This window comes from Phalacrocorax aristotelis, chromosome 1 (genome assembly GCF_949628215.1).
Source record: "Phalacrocorax aristotelis chromosome 1, bGulAri2.1, whole genome shotgun sequence".
In the NCBI taxonomy this organism is placed as follows: Eukaryota; Metazoa; Chordata; class Aves; order Suliformes; family Phalacrocoracidae; genus Phalacrocorax; species Phalacrocorax aristotelis.
The window spans coordinates 110,053,517-110,077,391 of NC_134276.1; the positions used below are offsets into that span (position 1 = coordinate 110,053,517).

The 23,875-nt window shown below is 39.3% G+C and overlaps 1 long non-coding RNA gene across 4 annotated transcripts in view; it reads right to left on the bottom strand.

The window, feature by feature from the left end:
* LOC142061119 (uncharacterized) overlaps positions 1-23,875 on the bottom strand; it is a 248,412-nt gene that overhangs the window by 182,941 nt on the left and 41,596 nt on the right. For all 4 annotated transcript variants that reach the window (XR_012662063.1, XR_012662065.1, XR_012662067.1 and 1 more), the window contains one exon: positions 11,815-11,937. This is a non-coding gene — a long non-coding RNA (uncharacterized LOC142061119). The remainder of the gene's footprint in view (positions 1-11,814; positions 11,938-23,875) is intronic.

The following is a 23,875-nucleotide window of genomic DNA, read 5'->3' on the forward strand; positions in this document are numbered from 1 at the left end:
ATCATTAGTAGAAGAATATCATTATTGTGACAATATCTCATACGTGAAAGCTAATTAAAAAATAGTACAGGTATTTGAGGGTTCTGGATGCCTGGGGGTCTGCTGGTTTGGTCTGAGGGGGATCACATAACTGGGTACAGAATCCATCTTATGTTATATTCATATCAATAAAGGATATATCACAGCAGATGTTGAGGATGGACATTGCTAGTACATGATGAAACTGTTTCTGTTCTAGTCTTGATTTTACACATTTTTAGCTAAAGCTGGTGGAATTGCTCCTTGGGAAACATAACCAATGGATTGAGCCCTTAAATCTGTTCACCAGGTGTCTGCAAATAGGCCATGGGTGTTACTAATTACTTCGTTAGTCACAAGTCCTTGAGCAGTGTATGCAAACATATTTGACCCTATGACACAATTTTTAACTGACCGATATGAACAATCACTATTCGTTATTCACGATGCGTGACTGGTCACTTACTTAATTCACAAAACTGTGCGCTTTTCCTGATTGGGTGGCCCAAGCTATGTGACAAGAAGGCCTCTCCTGTTTGCTAATTCTCCACAAATGTTTGCAACTGCCTAAGGAATCTACTTTCACATCAGTTAAAATGCTTTGTTCAAATGGGACTTCCCGTGCAACTGTTCTTGCAAATACTTGTTGCAGGTTGGGTTTTTTCCCCACAGAATCTGTGACTGGTGAACATGGCTTGGACTTCACACTATGAATACCTGGAGAGCTGCAGAGGGAGCAGAGGATGAGTGGATACCTTCACTACAACAATATGTGCACACGCACACACGACACTGATTGCCACGTGGAATTTACAATTTCAGCATATCATCTAACCCTGTGAGAGATGCTTACAGGCTTTCTTGCCCAAATGACCTGCTTTTCTCCCCAGCGCCTGAGTATAAACTCAGAGAACTCCACTCCCTTTTTTGTACAGTCATCCTCTCCTCATTCAAATACCTCCTTAAAACTCTTTTCTCTTGGATGGCTTATTGATGCTTACTCATATTTTATAGATACAGTGAAAGCTGCCATCTCAGAGCACTAAATACAACAACTGAGGGCAACTGCAGAGCAGAAGAATGCCCTTTCATTAAAGCCAGACCAGAACTGCAATTCAGTGCGCATGTGGATACAGGGGGGAGGAGAACATTCCAGCAGTAAGTTGCAGAAAAATTAAGTATCACACATATATATCTGTACATGCACACACCTCAGTACAATGTAAACTACGTGTCTCTGGATTTTTCTTTATCTGCATCCATTTACAATACGTGCCAGCTGTAACCTCAGCTTAATCTTTTGTACTCTGTGGGAACCTCTATCAAGACCAATGGAAATAGTGTAGTGAAAGTAGTAGACAGTCCTCTCATTAGTTTTTTTTTTTAGTCAAAAATACCTGGAATTTTACGACAATTCTTTCCTACATATAATATATAAACTTGGAACTAGCCAAGAATGTGAAATCCCATCAATAAATATAAGTACTTTAATATTTTTTTTAATACTCTCTTCATTATACCCCCAAAAGAATGGGAGGGCTAAAATCTGTTGTCTTTATCCAAATTGAAGTAACAAATTTAAACAGTTCTAATAGGCTTGTGCCATAAAAATAAAGCTAAGAGAAAAGGAGACGAAAAAATGGTAGAAAATTAACTTCAGCCTATAAAAAGCTGAATTAAAATACAGGACCCTCCAAATGATCTGGTAAAATTCTCACTTATTTTTTCCTAGGAGATTAAAGCATGCACATGGCATGGCAGATCAAGAAAAAGCATGGTTAAATTCAGCAACTAAACTTGTACCTTCCAAGTTCTAGCCAAATGCCTTAACTAAAAAGTTTTCCTCAATACCTACCTATCTACCTAGAGCATCAAGGACAACTTTTTGATGCAGGTGGTGGAGGAGCCAAAGAGCCAAGATGTGCTGCTCAACCTTATCCTAACAAACAAGGAAGGGCTGGTTCAGGATGTGAGAGTTGGGGGTAGCCTTGGCTGCAGTGGCCATGAGATGATCAACTTCAGGATACTGCATGGTAGAAGCAGGGCTATGAGTCGGGTTACAGCCTTGGACTTCAAGAGGGCCAACTTTGACCATTTCAAAGACCTGCTAGAAGCAATCCCATGGGCTCTGGAAGGCAGAGGGGTCCAAGAGAGCTGGACAGTATTCAAGGACCTCTTACTCCGAGCTTAAGATCAGTGCATCCCCAGGAGGAAGAAGTCAGGCAAAGGGGCCAGGAGACCTGCATGGATGAGCAAAGAGCTTCTAGAGAAACTCAAAAGGAAGAGGGAGGTTCACAGTATGTGGAAAAAGGGACTGGCCACTTGGCAAGAATACAGGAATGTTGTCAGGGAAAGCAGAGATGCGACAAGGAAGGCCAAGGCCCACTTGGAATTAAATCTGGCAAGACATGTCAAAGACAACAAGAAGGGCTTCTTTAAATACATCAGCAGTAAAAGGAAGACTGGGGATACAGTGGGCCCGCTGCTGAACAAGGAAGGGGCCCTGGCAATGCAGGATGCAGAGAAGGCGGAGTTACTGAATGCCTTCTTTGCATTGGTCTTTACTGCTAAGGCTGGCCCTCAGGCATCTCAGCCCCCAGAGAAGAGAGGACAAACTGGGAGAAAGGAAGACTTACCATCTGTTGAGAAGGACTGGGTCAGAGATCACCTAGGCAATCTGGATCCCCACAGATCCATGGGTCCCAATGGGATGCACCGACGAGTGCTGAGGGAGCTGGTGGATGCTGTTGCTAAGCCACTCTCCATCATCTCTGAAAGGTCGTGGAGGACAGGAGAGGTGCTTGAGGGCTGGAGGGAAGCCAATGTCACTCCAGCCTTCAAAAAGGGCAAGAAGGAGGACCTGGGGAACTATAGGCCAGTCAGCCTCACCTCCATCCCTAGAAAGGTGATGGGGCAGTTCATCCTGGAGGTCATCTCCAGGCACGCAGAGGACAGGAAGGTTATCAGAAGTGGTCAACATGGATCCACGAAGGGAAGATCATGTTTGACCAACCTGATAGCCTTCTGTGATGGCATGACTGGCTGGGTCAATGAAGGGAGAGCAGTGGGTGTTGTTTACCTTGACTTCAGCAAGGCTTGTGACAGTGTCTCCCATAGCATCCTCACAGGGAAGCTCAGGAAGTGTGGGTTGGATGAGTGGGCAGTGAGGTGGGTCCAGAACTGGCTGAACAACTGAGCTCAGAGGGTCATGATCAGCGGCACAGAGTCTGGTTGGAGACGTGTAACTAGTGGTGTTCCCCAGGGGTCTGTGCTGGGTCCAGTCCTGTTCAACATAGTCATCAGTGAACTGGGCAAAGGGACAGAGTGTAGCCTCAGCAAGTTTGCTGATGAGACCAAGCTGGGAGGAGCGGCCGATACACCAGAAGGCTGTGCTGCCATCCAGCGAGGCCTGGACAGGCTGGAGAGCTGGGCCGAGGGGAACCTCATGAAATTCAACAAGAGCCACTGCGAGGTCCTGCACCTGGGGAGGAACAACCCCATGCACCGGTACAGGCTGGGGGCTGAACTACTGGAAAGCGGCTCTGCTAAGAAGGCCCTGGGAGTGCTGGTGGACAACAAGCTCACCCTGAGCCAGCGCTGTGCCCTCGTGGCCAAGAAGGCCAGCGATATCCTGGGGTGCATTAAAAGGAGTGTGGCCAGCAGGTCGAGGGAGGTTATCCTCCCCCTCTACTCTGCCCTAGTGAGACCACATCTGGAGTGCTGCATCCAGTTCTGGGCTCCCCAGTTCAAGAAAGACAGGGAATTGCTTGAGCAAGTCCAGCAGAGAGGTACAAAGGTGATCAGGGGACTGGAAGTTCTCTCTTATGAGGAAAGGCTGAGAGACCTGGGTTTGTTCAGCCTGGAGAAGGAAAGACTGAGGGGGGATCTTATCAATGTTTATGAATATCTAAAGGGTGGGTGTCAGGACGATGGGACCAGGCTCTTTTCAGTGGTGCCCAACGACAGGCCAAGGGGCAATGGGCACAAGGTGGAACACAGGAAGTTCCACCTGAATATGAGGAAAAAGCTTCTTTCCTGTGCGGGTGCCAGAGCAGGGGCACAGGCTGCCCAGGGAGGGTGTGGAGTCCCTTCCCTGGAGACATTCAAAACCCACCTGGACATGCCCCTGTGCCCCCTGCTCTGGGTGTGCCTGCTCAAGCAGGGGGGTTGGACGAGATGATCTCCAGAGGTCCCTTCCAACCCCTACCATTCTGTGATTCTGTGATTTTCTACTTTGCCTTATTTATACATGTTTTAGGCATGGTATGCATTCTGTACATGACAGTCAATGAATTTAAAATGTTCCAAATACTGAGGTGGTTTTGTTCTTTTTTTAAATTTCTTTTTAATTTAGTAAAACACCTTAAATATCAATATAAATAATGTAATAGAATTAAATTATTAGCGTTAATATTTTTTTTACTTTATAAGAGTGTGATAACAGTATATCAGCAATTAACGTTGGCACTTCACGGATCATTAAACTGTTTTCTATAAAATAGTGAGATTTGCAATGGTTATACCCAATAAGACATCAACAAGATAATAGTTGTTCACTCATTTTAAATAATGCACTTACAGTATTCCAATAATATTTTCTAAACTTAACATTAACTAATATTTCATCAGGTAATAAGCTGAAAAACAAAACACATCCATTTTTAAGGAACTGAATGTAACTAAAGCACTTAGTCAACAGACTTCCTTTTCAACAAAATCTAAAGCACTAAACAAATATAGACAGAAACAACAATGCTACATAACTCCTCTCTTCCTAAAGCACACTTTTTTCCTGTGTCAAGTGGATACAGAAGCAAATACGACTCTATATGAAGTGGTTGTGAATTGTCATGAGTTTCACAAAGCTGGTAATTCAGCATGCAGCAAAGCCAGAACTGCATATCTGGGTCATCCTGATCTTAACTGGTGTGGCCCATTGCTGACTTGTACTTACATGGGCTTGCTAACTGCCAGATTATATGCTGTACGTATAATGTAAACAATGTGATGGAGGAAGTGGATTTAAAACACTAATTTCCATAAATATGAACACAGATCTTTTGAAATGAGATTACAGACTTAGTTAAACCACACTTTCACCTTCCCTCTGGCAAGGGGGTATCTTTGAATATCAAAACCACAGCTGCACAAGCTTTTTTTTTATTTAATTAACCACTATAAAATATTTCTCAATGGAGAAATAACATCCGCTTTTCTTTGAGTTCTGTCAGCAAAAACACAGTCTGACTTTTGCTTTTAAAGTGGTGCTCATGAAAACAAACTCCTACACACTACATGGTGCATTTTAAAACACTTATAAAAATTTACACTGATGACATTAGAATTGGATTTTATGGTTTTTCATTCTTCTGTAAATATTCTACTTTACTTTCTGCCTAAAGATGGAAAAAAAAAAGATCTTCGTATTAGTCCCCTACATACAAGGGGGCATTTAGACAAATGTTCAACAGCAAATACAACATAACTTTTTTTTCCTAACATGTTTTAAGTATGTTTAAAACCCAGGATCTTATTTTATTAATTCTAGAAGCCCTTTAAAAGACCTAGAGAACAGGCTGTGGTGAGAAACTGGGGGGAAGCCAATACCAATGCATCTGTGAAGATGCCAATCACCATCCCAGCTTGCACAGTCTCTTCAGCTAGCTCAAACACTGCCAGACAGCCCAAAGTTGCAGAGGTATAAACCAAGAAAACCAAAAACAATCCCAAAGCAAGCAAGCAAAATACCCATGTTACTCCTTCCTATTCTTCATGTCAGCTGCAGGACTGCCCAGGGTGGGAGGAGAGACGGAGAGCAAGTCAGTCTGTTCATGAGCACTCTCATCACTGCCTCTGAAGAGCAGAGTCCTCCTATGCATAAATTGAGTCTCTCTCCTCCAACACTCTGATTAAAATTGGGTATCTTTATTTCAGTGGTGATGTCCAGTATCTCTAATGTCATCTCTAAGTCATCTGATACGACTTAGGTCTGGTTTAACAACTGAGCTTTCAGGAATGGATATGACTAACAACTTTATCAGCTTATTCATTTTCTCACGTCTTTCTACCTCCTCTGCTGGGGATGGTGAGGCCTTGCACCTGTAATTTATCAATCATATGCTTGCACAGCAAACAACGGCATAAGCTTCTGCTGGCATTTACCTGATTTAGTTTAATCTAGCAAGTGCAGATGGCAATGGAAGAAAAGACAGAGAGGCATAGCTTTTGGCACCTGTGCTGACAGCTTCCTAGGTACCCCAGGCACACCTTCATCTTTTTTCCCTTGATACTAGCCATGAATCTGCTGCACAGGCTGTTAGATATACTCCTTTTTCTAAAAAAATGACCTTCTAGAATAATTAACAAAACACAATACACTGTTTCTTTCAAGTCACACACTTTCACACTCTCCTGACTCTCCAATTCCTCCGTGTACCAACAACTAAAGAATCTGGATACGAACCCCTACATTTTCAATAACATGGCAGTATATTTTCCTGGAGGTTTGGGGGGCAGAACATCCCAAAGAAAATAAAATCAGATCAAAATCAGACATCTATGTTTAGTTCAAGCATCTAATACCTACTTAGTTCAATATATTACATATCTATTTATCCTTGAGCATCTGGACTTTGTTGATGACAAAAAAGCTTGAAAGGTTTGATTTTGAAAGATACACATCTGGCACATGGTAACTTGCTACTCTCAGAGGCCCTGTGTGATTTTTAACTTTTGTTATGCTGACAAAGCAAGACTGGAAATCTCTGAGGGTGTAAGGAATACATCCTCAGTAGCTGAGCTTAGTGTTACCCAGCTTTTAAAACTCCAAAGTGCAAGGCAGTTCTGCATTTTCTGTGATACATTACAGAATTTAACTTGAAAATATCTTTATCTCAAAATATCTTTATCTCAAAATTATCAGCTAAAATCAATATACTTTTACGGTCAAGAGTGACCAATCTGGGATACAGGGATAAGGATGAACAGCAAATGCCCAGAGCTGGCTTTCCAAAGTATGAACGAGAAGCTCAGGGTAGTTGACTGGTTATCGCCTGAGACAGCTGATACAGCAAGAGGTTAGGAGAATACTGAGAAAGTGGGTCCTGCAACACATGATGGGCAGCAAGTAGGCAGATGTCAGTTTCTACATATAACACATATTTAGGTGAGTATGGTAGGTGCTCAACTCGTAAGTGGTGACTTGCTGCAGCAAAATGCTAGAGAATCCTGGTTTTCACATGTAGAGGAGTACTACCATTTCTGACATAATAAACCTAACACAGGAGACAGCAGACCCTGCAAAAAAGACTTAGGCTTATTTCCTCCGGATGCTGTTCTACGGCCAACTTCTCATTTGTCTCCAGCTGGGTCAGCAGGCACCACAGCAGCCACTACCAGCCGAAGGGATCAGTTCCTGCTCCCTTGCTGCAGCTCCGCTGGAGGTGAGAAAATTCTGCTAAGCTACAGGGATGCTTATCAGTATGGCTAAATGCATGATCCTCAGCAGCTTTATATCACAGGGCTCTTTAAGATTACTGACAGGGATCAACTTTGCAATTCTTCTTTGGGAACATCTTCAGGAATTTCTTCTCACGGATTATCTGAAGGAATTTCTGTGATAGCAGAAACACTATAAACCTACGATTAAGGCAGTAGTGAAGTTAGTGCAACTAATCAAAATTGGACTCAAAAGGTACAGTACGAAACAAGATTAGGTGATAAATCATTTTTTATTACAAATTTTAAAAAGGAAAAGAAAGAAAGGAGGAAAAATTCAATAAAATGGTCCAGCTAGATAAAAGCTCAAGCAAACAGGAGTAATAGCCCAAGAAATGGTCGCATCCAAATTGCATAAGTCAAACAAGGGCATAAATCTGAGAAGTTAAAGTAAATAAATGTGAATAAAAGTACATAAGATTTTAAAATTAAATCAGAAAATCATGTGTTTAACTCTGAAGGGAACAGCGTGTGCCAGAATATTGAGTTATACATTGCTTTATTGAAGAGTAGGTCAGGATCTTATCAGCTCTATTATGAGGAATGTCAATAAAAGGCTGTGCGATGATGAAATGTTTAATTAAAAATGAACATTGTGCAACATATGAACTCTTTGTATTATACAGGAAAAGGAGTCAAATGTATTGCGTTCTCCAAGTTACAAATTGCACTGAATCATTTTCCCTCCATCAAACATTCTTATCACCATGAAATCTTGTATAAAAATAGATTTATTTATATTGGCTCCTTGACAAATTGCTTTAAGATTATCTACCTCCAGGGTACTTCAAACACTTTGAAAATCTGGGACAACTGTGACGAGAAGAACACTAGGGTCTTGTTTTCTTGGTACTCTTCCAGTTGAATAAGCAGTAGGCTTTGGCAAGTTAAGTAACAAAGCAAAGGCTTAATACTGATTCAGTGTGTTGATCAAAAAGTAACAGGAACTAGCAAGATTAAATATTTTGGTTTATTACTTATATAATACACATGCATGCAATATCACTGTCCTAAAGATCTCTAACAACTCAGTGGAGAAGTTAACAAACTGTGACACCAGGAAGAGCAGGCAGAATTAAATGCAGCAATACCCATGGTAGGCAGATATCATGTTTCCTCCCTGGTGAAAATAATCTTACGCCGCCACACCCTCTGCAATGCTAACCTTCTTAGTCAAGAGGAAGTGCCAATGCAAGGATACTTATCTACGGGACTAATGGCTCAGCAAGGGATTTCAAGCTGGAAAATACCATTTATACATAGTTTTGAATGAATGAAGCAAAATGCAGGGAGCATAAAATGGTAAATTAGCACCACAGGACTAGGCAATAAATAGCTTAATACCTTCATGGCCTTCCCTCCTAGCATAACTTTGCATAACAAAGCTTAACAAGAGCATTCTTATGGACACTTGGGCCTGAACATGCAGAAGAGAAGATTTTTTAAATACCTCTACCAATCAGCTTCAAACCCTCAACATAAACAGACACGTGTGCATACATATGCATATGTGCACATACACTGCACAAACTTTTATGGCTGTAATTCTAAAGACTGAGCCCAAACCGGGAGGCCTTTTTAATTAAAAACATTGTAAGTTTCCTAAACCAACATCCACCAATACAATGGAACCTCCAATAGGAGCTGATGAATGAGTTTAATGAACCTGAGATACTGAAATAGAGAAATCAAATAAGATATCAGATGAGAGCATACTCAGCATTTTACAACCGTCCTTTTTTTCCAAGCAGTTAATACTTGCATTAAGAAAATATCCCAGAGTCAGAAAAAGCTTTGATGTAGCATTCATGTTTTTGACAATCAAAATTTAGCTACATATGTCGTACACCAATTCTAATATACTCTTATGCTTGCTCTATACAATGAGTAGGAGGTTTTGTAAGATACGAATGACCTGTGGGCAATACATGCTCCAGCCGAAGGAGTGTGAAAGAGTCCATTACTAAAGTAAAAATAATACTTAAGAACAACTTTTCACCCAAGGACAAAAATAGGCTTATCAAATCAAAACAGCTGGTAAAGGAAAATCCACAATATGCTCAAGTAAAGAGTTTGTGATCATAGAAACCAGTGATATTAAAGAGCTATTAAGCAATCTAGTCTTTCAGAGTTAAGCCTTGTTTCGTGCAGTCCATTTTATAGCCTTCAACAAGCAGAACAGTTTTATATCATATCTTTCCTGTAGGATTGCCACCCCATCCTTTGGGAAATTATTCTGAAGTCCTTTGTCTCTTTTTGTCAGATAGGATTTCCTGAGAGTCAGTCTAGAACTACCCCTAAAATACTGCCATATAATATAACGATAGAACAACATAAGTATAGCAACGTGTTTTTCTTTGAGCATAGGATTCCCCAAATCAAGTACAAATAAACCTCAATAAGAGAGAATTATTACCTAAGAAGTAGATTTTGTAGTAATATTAAAAACTAAGTCCTCAGAGGAGGTCTAGTTAGAGGCATGAACAGAACAAATCCTACACCAGGAGCCAACAGAGACTCCCAGGGTCACGGCCTAGCTGAAGTTAAGAGAAAAACTCCTACTAATTTCAATGGGGCAAGGATATTGTCCCCATATTTTATTCATAGTATATCATCACAAATGGAAACTACAAATGAAGCATCATGAAGTGAGGTGTCTATAATTCATAATGTTTTCTTCCACTGTAATAGCCAAGACCTCTCCCTGAACTCCACGGGAGGCAAATTAGTTCCACATGTCAGATACCAACCGTAATATTTTCCCTTACACTTGGTACACAATGAGGGGATGCAGTGCAGCACAGAGCAATTAATACATTTCTTTTTGTGAAATAATGCATGACAGAACAACTCAGCAAAGATGTCGCTCACTTGAAAGTGGTGAGTTGCTAGCCCACAAAGAGTAGAAGTAGGAAAAGCAATCAGTGGAAAAGAAGATAAATTAAGTCCCCCTACTGTCTTACATCTTCCTAGTGGTTGCCTTAGTTGCTTCATTTCAACCCTCCTTTCCTTGCAGGTCTCCATGTACCCCACTTACAACATCACATCTGAATATGGGATTACAACCTGTCACAATCCACTGAATCAGGTCAGGTTGTACGGTTCTTTGCAATAGAAATCTAATATATAGGATAGGACTGCTAAGCATAGGCAACTAGTACATTTTGCATACCCTATGGTGTCCTGCCAAGGGCTCAGCTGCTATTCCAGGTGGTTGTGGGTCTATTGCAGGTTTTGTGTCATTTTTACCAGTCCCACGTTTAAGTAACAAACTCTCACCTCAATACATCTTTTACCAGTGAGAAAATAGTAAACTGGAACCAATGCCACTAGAAGACAGTATCTATTCATTGCGCTGCACTTTGACCAGAGATGATGTGCATATATAATATGCAAACATTTCTCAAAATCACTTTCATTAAACCATTTTACTAGCAAATAACCTCAGCTACAGAGTGGTAATTAAGATACGCTATTTCTGACAACACGTGCACAGGGACTACAGAGTATACTTGTAGCCACAGGTAACAGTCACAACATCCCAAGAATGCTTTGGAACAAAACAGTGACACTAACAAAAGCTCATAGAATAATCTAGCCCCATACGGATGCATTAATAGCTCTGTTTGGTAGATAGCAACACAGAGGAAGCCACCAAAACCAATGACAAGTCAAGGTGAAGTGAAACATGGATCCAGCACAATACTCTGTTTTCACAGCTGCCCCCTCCTTTGTCTTACTTCTACAATTACCGTATAGCACTTCTTCAGGGTTTGCTAATCAAAGGGTCCTCTCCAAGCAAAAGTACCTTTCCCAGTTCCCCCAGTTCTAAGCTTTTCATACATCCTTTTTTGCTCCCCTAGCTCCAATTTGCCATTTTTTACAGCACCGTGTTGAAGAAAGACCATATGCACTTGGTTCTTCTGCTGCTATTTCAATAGTCTTTAAATCTACAAGCAATGAATTTTCCCCATTATAGAAATCATTTATATTACAGACACTGTTTTTTTCTGGCAACCAATGATAGGAATTAAAATAAATCCTTATATTTCCTAGTTTCTGTTGCTGATCGTGAATGGCAGTTTTTGCTGCAGTGCAGTGGTGACACCTTGAAAATACCTTCTGCTGATAATTGTAGAGGTACAACCAAGTAATAGCAGCAATATCTATGAGATCAGTAGCATCTCTGCAAAGTTTAGAAGACTTAAAATGCCTGTTCGACTTCATTTATTTTAAACAGAAGAGTAATTATTAAGAACTTTATCAAGCTGTGCCTTTGTGGAAAAGAAAGAAACCTACCTTATTCCAAGAGGCCTCTTCCATTTGCCAGTACTACTCAGTAGTGGCATGTGTCATCACCAGAAGAATGGGGCATCACACCAGACAGAAGCTGACATCTACAGAAAATGTTACTTTCCAGGCCTGTAACATAAAGACGATGCAGAGTTCTTTCAGAAACAATGGCTCTATAAAAACATTGCACCGTGTAATTCCAAGATGGTTGTTCAATTCATCCCTATTAAGTCTGATGTTTTATAATGGGTGCGGGGGAAGACCTCACCACTCTCGACCTTGCAAACTCAACATCTAGAGCTCAAGCTATGTTTTTATGTGTTTTGCATGGTTATCAGTAAACTTGATCCAGTTTCTAAATATAATAAAGTGCCTTTCTTTGAAAAACTGATTTTTTCCATTTAGAAGTAAAGACATTGTTACTTTGGTTTATGAGCTTTCTTGTATCTGCCAAGTATCCAGTATACAATAGAATGTTGAATACCATGTTAACAGTTTCAAGATATGCAGTAATTGTAGAATTGTGAAGATAAGCATTGTAGAATTAGGCATAAGTAAACTAAAGAGGTCTATCTATGTCAAATTGAAGGTCATATTATTGGAATTTCATTGTTTTTTTCTGATAATGAATTAACCAAAGTGGAAACTGACTTCTGCTGCTAAGTCCACATGGACTTGTATACAACCAATATGAATACACACAGAAAGGGGAAGTGAAGCAGGAAGAGTTGACTATTAAAGAACAAGCTGGAACCATAAAGAATACAAGCCCCATCAAAAAATACATAAAATTTATAAACATTATTTTCAGGCATTCTCTTCTCACAGACTTCACAGGATTTCGAGCCGAATTCAAAATATTTTGTAAACTTGCATGACTGTGGCAATCAAGTTTACAAGAGACTAATTTAATCCTTTATTGTACAAAATACCAATGACTTTATATATCCCTTACCCTCTTTGTTTGGAGTAGCAGAACCCCACAAGCACTCTGTTTTAACTAAAGGTACGTGGACCATAGATTATGTAATTTTACGGCAAGAAGAAAATGTCTTTTAACAAAGTGCCTTTCTGAGTTTGAAGTTCTTTCAGTGACTGAAGACAGAAAATAAATATTTTCAATATTTTGTTCTAAGAAGCTTGTAAACCAAGTGCCTACCTGCAGAATACAAATAAAATATTTTCCTAATTACTGATGTAGCCAATAATTAAAAAATTTCTCCAAGGCAAATTTCTTTTTTTTTATTCAAAGCAATACATATTTTAGGTACGCAAAAATACAAAGCAATGGATCCCAATATAGTATACATCCCTTTCACTAACCTCAAGTCCTGAATTATATCTATGTGTTTATCATGTCTGGGTATCTACTTTTATGGATACATATATGATTACAAGACTAAACCTCAAGAGACCCATGGTTCAAAATGTCAGCCACGTATATACTGTAGACGAGTAATTCTAAAGAAGAAAACAAGCCTGGCATGCTTCTAATTGGTTTTCTTTATTAGCATACACAGAAATCCCCACAGGCAAAGCTATGCACAGGTAAAATTACTGGGCTTCAGCTGCTTTTTGCATAACATTGTTAACCCTTAAAATACAGATTTTAATACATTCAGGCACTGATGTTGTTTTGTTATGCAGCTTACGGAATAAATTGAAATTTCACTCCCTCAACTGGCAACCACAAAACTCAACAGTTGTTCCACAGAATGACATTCTCCTTCACTTCACATAGTTCCAGTCTGAGGAGAAAAGGGTATCTAACTATGTACCGCAAAGGAAAAAAACCACATACTGAATATCTCTACAACTATTTTGCATATATTTGCATATATATTACTAGTAACTTTCACAGTGATAGTCAATCTTAGTAACAGGCATAGGAGAATAACATGAAACATTAAAGAAAATCAGAGCTTTCAGGGGATAAATATTTACACAGAATGCTTGATACAAATTAATCTGTGTCAAGGAACTCTGGTCAGATCCACTTTAAATATGCTGAAATCAGGTCCCACCAGCACTCTTTACTTCGTAGCTGAGCGAACTTGGCATTTAATATAAAAATGAGGAAGAAAAAATATCGAAGTCCATAGAATAAGAAATACTAAAGTAAGTTCAGAATTATAAAGTGCACACCTATCTCAAATCAACATTTTGTGGAGGGTCAGAAGTAGAGCAGAAATAAAAATTTTTGTTCCTAATGCAAAACAAAACCAAACTCTGTGAAAGACAACAGCACTTGTGGGAGAGGAAAAATAATTTTTAAAAAATTCTTATGATACTGAGATATTATATGCTAAATGCCATCACAGTTGTTTTGGATAGGGAATGAGAATAACCTCTTATTTACAGTAAGTGTAATAGGAACAAACTGCCACGAAATATCAATGTCCTGCTGCCTTCCACATTAAGGTAAAAGAGTAAAATATAAACAGTTAAATAAAATCTTCAAGCCCTGCCTAAGAATTCTATGGATTGAACCATTTTCTAAAGGAAAGATGCAACTAGTTTCTGCTCACAGCTAAGCCCTAAATTCAAACAAGCTAGTTACCCAGCCTTGTATTATTTCTTCTCTTTCAGAAGGGAAACCTCAACAGCACTCTCAGGGCTGCATCTTCTCAGCCAATAACCAGAGCAGCACCTGAGGAACTAGAGGTTAGTCATCTTTTTCCAAAGTGTGAAGAAAAGAACAGAAGACTACGGGTCTGTCCAAAAAAAAAAGAAAATGGTACAAACAGGCAAAGTGGATATTCTGAAAAATACTTCCTGTACTTTCTGTACAGTTCTGAACAGTCATCACTGGCTGAATAGACATTATAGTGCTCTTCCCCTTTTCCAAGAATTGGTGTGAAAGACCCAACAGATGACTACGAAGAATGATAACGTTCAAAACTACTTGAGCAAAGGTGATTGATTTTATGACATTTACAACTAAGAACATTGTCGCTTCGATTATTATCTCAAAATAACGTAAAATGAGAGTACAAGCTGCAGTCCTTCATGACTATTAATTATAAATGCTTTGGCACTAAAAAAATTCAGCAGAAGGGAGTCTACTCAGAAAAGAAGAAGAAAAAACAATATCTGTTAAAAGTAGAAATTAGCTTTTTTCTTCATAAGCAGTCTGGAAGCTTTATGTGCTATTAATGCACCTTGGACTTTCAATACTCCATTACATTGCAGTGGTTTCCCATTCCAGCTTCAGAAGGAGTTGACAGAAAATTACAACATTCACTTAGTCTGCTTGATCCCTGAATTTTGCCCACTTGGGGTAAAACCACCACCCTTCCTTTCTTCTTTTGGCCTCATTATCTATTTGCTTATTTATTTATCTATTGGTATTTTCTATAAGCATTAAAAACATATTGCCTACAAGCATGAGCCCTGAAATGTATCATTTCCATGTTGCATTATATTTCATGTGATGCAACCCAGCAGCTGAATTTGTCTGTTCCCGTTAGGAAGTAACTCTCACAGAGAGGGCAATGAAACACTAATTGTGCCACTAATCAGAAATAATTTGTTTTTCTACACTGCCATAAACAGCTGATTTTAATTTGCATTAGTGTTATCTCACCTTATTCGAAGAGACTTGTATAGATAAGTTAAACTCTAATGACCTTAATGAATCTGTGGCCTAATAAAAGCACAGCAGGCAAAAAAGTTCCTACTGCACTAGTCTGAACGTGGTTTTATGCTAGCTTTGTTCCACATGCTAAAATAAACACACAACATCTGAATTTGCTGTTGACAAACTAAGAAAATATTTTATGAGCCATCTTTGGTTATTTCCAAAAGTAGCTATGCTAATAGTTTGACCATCTTAAACCAGTATCTCTTCGGTGGATGAAAGGAAATGCTCCTGTCCTTTCTTTTGTGGCACCATTACAGCCTCCTTGATGTATCATTTTGCTAAAATACTCCTTCAGAATTCAGTGTCTTGACAGCAGATAATTTACAGTCTGGTGATGAAAGTAAGGGAGCAAACAAGAGCTGAGTGCTTATGAAATACAGAAAGTGAACTAAGGTGTTGTCTTCCCCCTTCTCAGGCTAGGTCCTAACTTCTCTTTTTCATGCATTATTTTACCACTGTGTTTGTTTTTTTTTTCGTTCCCAACAGTAAGAAACCCTTGAAACCAGAACCTGAGACACTTCCTCCCTAGTCCTGACATTTTTGTAATAAAAAACGTTACAGTGCTCCAATGCAAACTGCAAAATTACTTGGGTAGTGCCATTTCAGTGTTTCTGAAGACAACTCTGAGAATATAACTACTGGCTAACCCATTAAGCAAGTCACTAAGCTTATAAAGATTTCTTTACTTCCTTACCTCACCAGTATTACTGCCTGAAATCCATTTTGGTTTCATCCAGAATGTGTTATATTGCTGAACTTGCTTAAGGATACCTGTACCTAGTGAAACTGTCCACCTCAACCTTTGAGCTGACTTCCATTAGACATCAAGAAGCCTGAAGGCAAAGGCTTAATGAAATTATACCTATTAGCTTCACTGAAATACCACTAATTGGAGCAGAAAGGATGCAACACTAAGTGACAACAGCTAAAGATGACATTTAAAGTAGGGCTGAATTCTCTTCTTCAGAGATGCATCCCAGAACTGGCATCCACCAAGACGAGATGTCGTTGACTTGAAGTTATGACAGTGCAACAAGCCCTTTGAGCTGACATCAGCAGAGCCTGTATTTCTGAGGAACAAGACTTCACTGATGGGGGGGGGTAAGTGGGTGCTTGGATTCCATCACCTACTTTGCTTTCAACAAAATTTTTTCCTTATCTAGATTCATGAAAGGCAGATGCTATGATGGTATGGTGACATGAACAGAGAGAACAAAGAGTACTCTGCCTGATTTTAAGGCATGGTCAGATTTTTGTGAGCAAAAATTTAAGATTGTGGAAAAAAATCACAATCTACGAAGTTTTAAAAAGTCTGTAATTCAAATGCTGCGATTTAGCAGGCTCAGACTGTAGAAATCGCCTTTTAGGTGAATTAATAGTTGCTCCGCTTTTATGTAAATTGAAACATTAACTCCTCCTTTCTGGTCTTTATTTTCAAATAAATACAAATTTATTTCACTGACCAAGATCTAGATGGCTAAAGTACTCTTCTTGATCTTCAAAGCCTCTGGAGTTTATTTGAAAAGATGCAGCTAGTCCCCAAATCTTTGAAAAATTTTAGAATGCAGCTCACAAATAGAATTCTGAGGCTTTCAAACATTTGAAAAGATTTCCTAGATGTGCCAGTTTGCCCTGAGAAAGGTCACTTCTCTCGTGTCATTCAGTCAGAAGCAGAAATGCTAGGGTTCTTTCCTAAAGGTGTTTGAGCCAGTGTGACAACCGGAAAAATAATGAACAAACTACATGTGGCTTTGTTTCTAGATTATGTACTTGATTCTACACCTACCATAGTCTAATGAAACAAAAATATTATTGACTCCCAGGACTGTGCCTGAACAGTGGCGGGGGGTGGGGAGCAGTTTCTCTTCTCATAAAGGACTGATAACTAATGTTCCTAATCTGGTAAGGATATTAACTATCTAAATACATTTATTACCCCTTCAGCCTTTGTATTTACTGTATTATACTTTAAAAATGGTTTATTGTTATAATTACTATGGTTTAAAAATTAGAACAATATCAAAGAGAGCTATTGCTTTTGCTGAACAGAAATTAAGTGGGAGATTCACAAAAAGCAAAAAAAAAAGGCTGGAAAGCTCCTTCTGTAAACTTTGGCTCCATTTCCCTTTTGAAAATGTCCTCTAGTAATTGACATTTGTTGACATTCAGTTTCAAGACAGCAGATTATTGCAGAAAATGAAGTTTGAAAATGAATTTGAACTGAATTTTGCACAAGCCACAGTTCTGGTGCAGAGCATTTGTCACCCTAACAAATGTGTACTAGAATTAATCTTCATACTGTATAAGGCTTTCCCAGTAGCTCACACTGGAGCAGATCACAGAGAATTATCGGATTTATTATCCTTTTATTGATCTTCCAAAGGCATTTGGATGGATTGATTCTGATATGCTACTCCTTAGACATATTAGATAGATTACTTAACAAATTTCAGAGCAGCTGACTGTGACCAGGTCAATATTTCACAGGAAGTTCTTGCTCACATATACCCATCGCTTGCCAGGAGTATGTCTGTCTTCTGATCCACAGCTTTCTTCTTGTGATATACAAAACAGACTACAAACTGAGGAAGTTAAAGCACCCTAATTGTGCCTTTTGAATTTAGACTATATTTGTGGCTTAATAATATGCTGCTTTGCATAAATACTTTGAAAAAGCTCCATTATTCTACTGTTTTGATAGTTAGATAACTATCAAAAGGAAATGCGTCTTCAGAGATGAATCACACTTATGTTGCCTCTTTTTGCTTTTAAAAATGCCAACTTCTGACAAAATGGACAGCCTTCTACAGCATGTTTTAGTTTGAACTGTGGAGCAGAACAAAAGGAAGAGAGGACATTTAGCAACTCTTTAAGAGGCTACATGATAGAATCTAGCATGGGAACATGTGGTTTACTGCAGCAATTCAGCTCAACACATCCTACGCTTCTGAAGTGGAAAAAAATGCAGATCTCATCCTACTGCCTGGTAATAATGGGCTGCTCTTATTTTACCATTAGTCAGGAGCCTTTATACCCTACAGAGACCAAGGCTAGGTCCAGCCTAGGACTATGCATTTCTAAACCTGGCGTTTGAGCTTCAATTCTCCTCCCACTCGATCTGTAGGAGCCACCCAGCACTATCATCCTGAAATCTCAGGTCTCCTCCTGGCACAGCAGGCTGGGCTAACTCACACCTGTCACTGGGACTCATGGGAGGCCAAGCAAGCCGGAGCTGGGAGGCCACTGTACAGCAAGTGGTAGCCCCTAGCTCAAATGCTCCCAAGTCCAGGGATGGAACAGATTGTATCAGCCCAAGGAGAAGGAGGAGGACTCCTCTTCCTTCTTCTTTCTGTCGTTTAGCTCTGCCCTAAACTGAAGTAAAGGGAAGAAGGGAAGGAGGGAGGGAGGGAGGGAAGGTGACAATACAGAAGACAGTACAAAACTCCTTGGCATGCTTATCAAACCACTGTCTCAAGTTAGGCAACAGGGAATACTAAGGACAGGACTTAATCCCACTTCTCACATGTTTTATTCAGAACTGTAGGAGGGCACCTTTATCGATGAGGTGATGACTGTAGAGAGAGATCTCTCTTGACACTAGATTTCAGCAGCGTTTCCTTCCAGCTTACCTTTTTTTCTTTAAAAGTCATGCCAACCATGGAAGAGGAAAGGCAATGCTGTTGGCTAGTTCCTCCAACTTTTTTTCTTATTTTAAACACAGAAATATAATTTTTAGACCAGTTGCTCAGACTGTATGAAAGCTGAGCCATTTCTTTTCTGTGCATGAAAGGGTCAATACACACACGCCCCTTTTCAAGAAAATGCCATAACTCCCAGGCTACAGGTGATTCTGGCTACATCTCAGTACTGAGGACCTAATGTCCACGCTATGAACATTTCAACTCTAGTTTGCTTCTGCAATTTGCATGCCCGACTGGAGAGCATCTCCCACATTAGCTTCATCTGAAACAAAACTGGTTCGTGTGCTCTAAGACCCGTTGAACAATAAACAGAGATTATTTCTTCTGCAAGTCTCTTTCGCATGCATCCATATGATTTGCTTCTGAAGTTAATGGAGACTATATATAACCTAGAAGCAGTAGGAGCCGAGGAGATAAGACGGGTAGCTGAATTATTGAACAGAGGATACTAAAAGAGAAGGTAACAAGTATACTCTGAAAAGCTTATTTACCTAAAAAATTTCCTCCAAAAACTATAAAAAACAACTAAAGAGTAACTGGCTAGTAAGTTAGTCTGAATATTTTCTGGAGCAATTCAAGATAACAGCCCAAAGATAAATTTAGACATCTAGAGAGAGACAGAGATGGCAAGTATTTTTTTTCTGTTGGCACCATGAATAGAAAAAAAATAAAAGTGCTTTTCAGGAAAGGAAACAGTCTTCGCACCACAAATCTTCCCAGTACAGAGGAGTTTTCTTATCTATATCATGCAACTAACAAAAACTTTCATATAGGTTATGAAATCTTTGAGAACCCACGGTCTTTTCACAGTATTAGATGGGCCCTAAAGGTGAACAAAATGAAAAATGAAACTGAATTTACTCATTACAAGGTATTTAAAAGACCCTCTACAAAGTCTTCTAAGAATTCAAAGTTTAACTGAGAACGTTTCATTTCTCCTTATCCAGATCCATACAATTCTCAAGGACTAGATATTTAGAATCCACAATTCACTGCTTTCAGTAGTAAAGGAACAATTGATCCAACCCACACATGCTGGGATTTTCAAGGAAGCCTGAGGTAATAAAATGATCAAATTACTTTTAAATTCAATAGGAGTCAGACTTCTAACTCCTTAAGGCCTGTTGAAAATTATATCTGTAACTTCCAATATCCTGAAACCAAAGAAATTAAAATTTTGAAAAACCTTCTGTGAACTCGTAACCATTGATTATTTAATGGCTGATTAAAATTTCGTACTAACTGCCTCCAGAATTTCACAGTAGGAACATTAGCACTCAGATTTCTATTTTTCATAAATGTCAATTCCATCTGACATTGTGTGTTATTCGACATGAAAGATATCTGGAAAATAATCCTGCATAGCACTAGGCTACGGCTTAAAAGCAATCCACCCAATGCTACCAACAATGAACCAGCAAAAATTTTAGCTAAACAAGTGAAAATATGAACCTTTCATATGAACATATTTTATAAAGTAGAACTTCTCTATTTTCAGAACAGAAAAAGTTGGAGACTCAGATTTGTATCTCTGTTCTGTTCAAGGACAGCAAGCATAGACAGACATAGACATCATAGGAGAGAGGCATTTGGGATTCCAGTCCACCAGCTATTTCAGGATGGGTTCTCTTAGTCCCTTTATCCATGTGCTACACCAAAAGGCATAAAAAGCCATGCTGCTGTTGCAATGAAATGCAAAAGCAAAATTAAACAACACAAAACTATTTTATGAAGCTAGATCCCTAGCTTTCATCCAGCTCTAGGGGTTAGGATGTGACCTGCAATCACATGAGTAGCTAAGTCTAATACTTGAGAAATGAGTCCCTGCACTGTCCCACAGAACAAGTCCAATGCCAGCTCCTCTCCTGCCCAAGGCAAAAGTAGCCCATCCTTGACTATTACAGACACAGCAAAAAGCAATTTTATCAACACTTCTGAGAAGCTTTTGGCCAGCTGTAATTCTCTTTTACAATCCATAAAATCTGGCAACTGCACTTTCTGGTTGGGAAGGGTTTGTGCTCGTATGGGATTATGCAGGAAGAGATCTGGGGTGCACAGACCTCATGGGGAAGTCGCATGTGGCTCTTCAGTTGATGCTTTCAAGAGTTGGGAACATCTACAATCTTTGAGGCTCGGGGATTTCCCTGTGTAAGTATTAGAACCGAAGAAAGAGAAACTTGTGTTTGGTCTAATAACGAACAAATATCTAATTGCAAAAAAATTCTAGTATTTCAATGCAGAAATAAAGAACAGCATTACTTGTTTGCATGTCAGGTCAATTTTATTCCTGTTTTAAATATGGAGAAATGAGGGCACTGGGAAAATGTGCAGCTTTCTGTCAGTAAAAGAGTAGTCGTTAACTAAACCCAAGATTCCTAACTAATGCGTAACCTGCCTACAACTGCCTTCGTTGCCTTTACTTTCTCTGCAGGACACATTGGTTTTGTCCTTCAAAAAATCTCTCCTGCACATGAGAACTGAAACTCTGGTCAAACAAGTTACAAGCAGAAAAACTGAGAAGGTCTTAAGAGGCAACATATAATATATCCAAGCATGAAATGCCCCAAGTTTATAGAGCAAAGTAAACATTTTAAAATATTTGTAATCAACATAGGGAGTCTTTTATCGCTTTGCAGAGATCTACGCCAAGAAAAAATTGCAGCTCTTTTATTTTTTAATGACACAGCATGCTGTTAATTTGGGTATAATGCCAAAAAGCTCCATAGTGATTTTCAGGAAAGAATTGTCTAGAAACCCCTCAATGTCTTAGACGATATTGAACCCAAACGGCTAAACCAATTTGAAAACAAATCAATTTAAAACTAATTTTATCGAAAACATGCAGCTTTTTAACAAACATCTTTTGCTAAAACAGAGATACTAGCGACATCCTTAAACCTAGTACATTTATTCTGTTCCTGATGTTGTACACAAAACATGAACACCTTTCTGGTACTACTCAGACTACAGAGAAAATGAATGCCTGACCACTTCCTCTTTTGTTGCCTCATTCCCATGTTAAAAACAAAGTACACCTCACATCTAGGCAGACACCTTGGAATTTCTCCTGCCTGGTTTCTTGCCTATTCATCAAAACCATCCTCTCTCTCACCTGCAGTTTTAAGGTCACACCAAGGCTCCGCTTACAGAACCTCTTCCCTTCCTGCCTAAATAAGTTGAGACTGGTTTGAAATTGCACAAAAAAAGATGTATATTCTCTTGCATTTTGTACCCAGACGCTGCAGATATGAGGTGGAAAGGAAGAGGGAGACAGAGAGTTGTTGAAAGTGGCTGAAGGTAGCTGAGAGGCAGTCTGCACCGCCTGGCACAGGGCAGCCCAGGAAGGAGATGCAGAACAGGTCTCACTCATCTTCTCCTTCCATGTAAAAGACCTTTTTCACTCTGTGTCCCAGGGAGCTGCTTCCTAGACAGTTTGACACTTTTTCCTACTACCCCACCAAATGACCGACCACACCCTAGCATGCCCAGCACTCTAATATTATGCCATAGGGAAATACTATTCCGCTGGCAGAAGGTTGCATAGCTCAAAGTCTTAGCTTTGCCATTAAAAAAGGCAGCTATGCTGCTCATCACTAAGTAAAATTGTTCAACACAGCCTGGCTCCTTAGGCATTAATTGTAATGGAAAACAGAATTACAGTCTGATTTTTAACAGCTTTTTAACCTTGCAGTTGGCACATTCATACATACGTGTGAGTGTATATATATAGACACACACGTATATGCTTTATTAATGTCTCACTTGTTATTTTTAAATGTTATCACGCTCCATCATACACGTGCTTTGTACATATAGCTATTGTGCTTCTTTTATTCTGTTAAGTTAATGATAAGCCTGACAAAAAAAAAAAATCACTCTACTCCAGCAAGCCTCCAGACGTCGTAGGCACAGCATACTCGCTGCAGGGACTGCAGTAACCACTTCATGCATTGCACAGGCATGGGAATGGTACCTCTTCAAGGAATAAGTGAAAGGTCAAAACCTCTCAGAGCCCATCATACACTCATTTGATTAAACTGCTGCCACCTTCCACTCACATCAAGAAAACAAACATGACTCTATAAAGTAAAGCACAGTACATCCGTGGCAAGATGGAGACCTCTCATGTATTTGTATGGCTGTAATGACTAAGTATCAAAATAAGAACATGCAATAGTAAGAGATGTAAGGGACAAAAGGTTGATAATCAGGTTCTTCTATCTTCCATAAAACTGTATGAATAATTAGCCACCTCAGTTCCCATCTCCATCTCTGAATTTGCACAGAAAACAATCTTGAAAAATACATCAAAAAAATAAAGCAAAAAAAATCACATTGGTTGACAAATTGAGGAGCCTTTTTTTTTTTTTTTCTTCTCAAATCAATCTCTATTAACTCCTTAAAAAATTGTATGTTGTTTCTTCCATGGTACTTTCAAAAAACTGACCAGACACCTACTAATTAAGACAGCAATACTATTGGGCAGTCATTCTGTGTTTTACAGATTTAATGAACATATGGTACGTTCCTTGCTTTATGTAGTTAAGTTTAACCAAATCACGCACTCTTGATTTTGCTAATTCATGATCTTGCTTGATCTTGCTGATTCATGGACAGTACCTTACGAGAATCAAATTATTCCTGTAAATGGAAAGAAACATGTATTCAACTGCTTCCCAGCAGAAAGCCAACATTGGTAGCATCTGTTTGTACAGTACCGAGC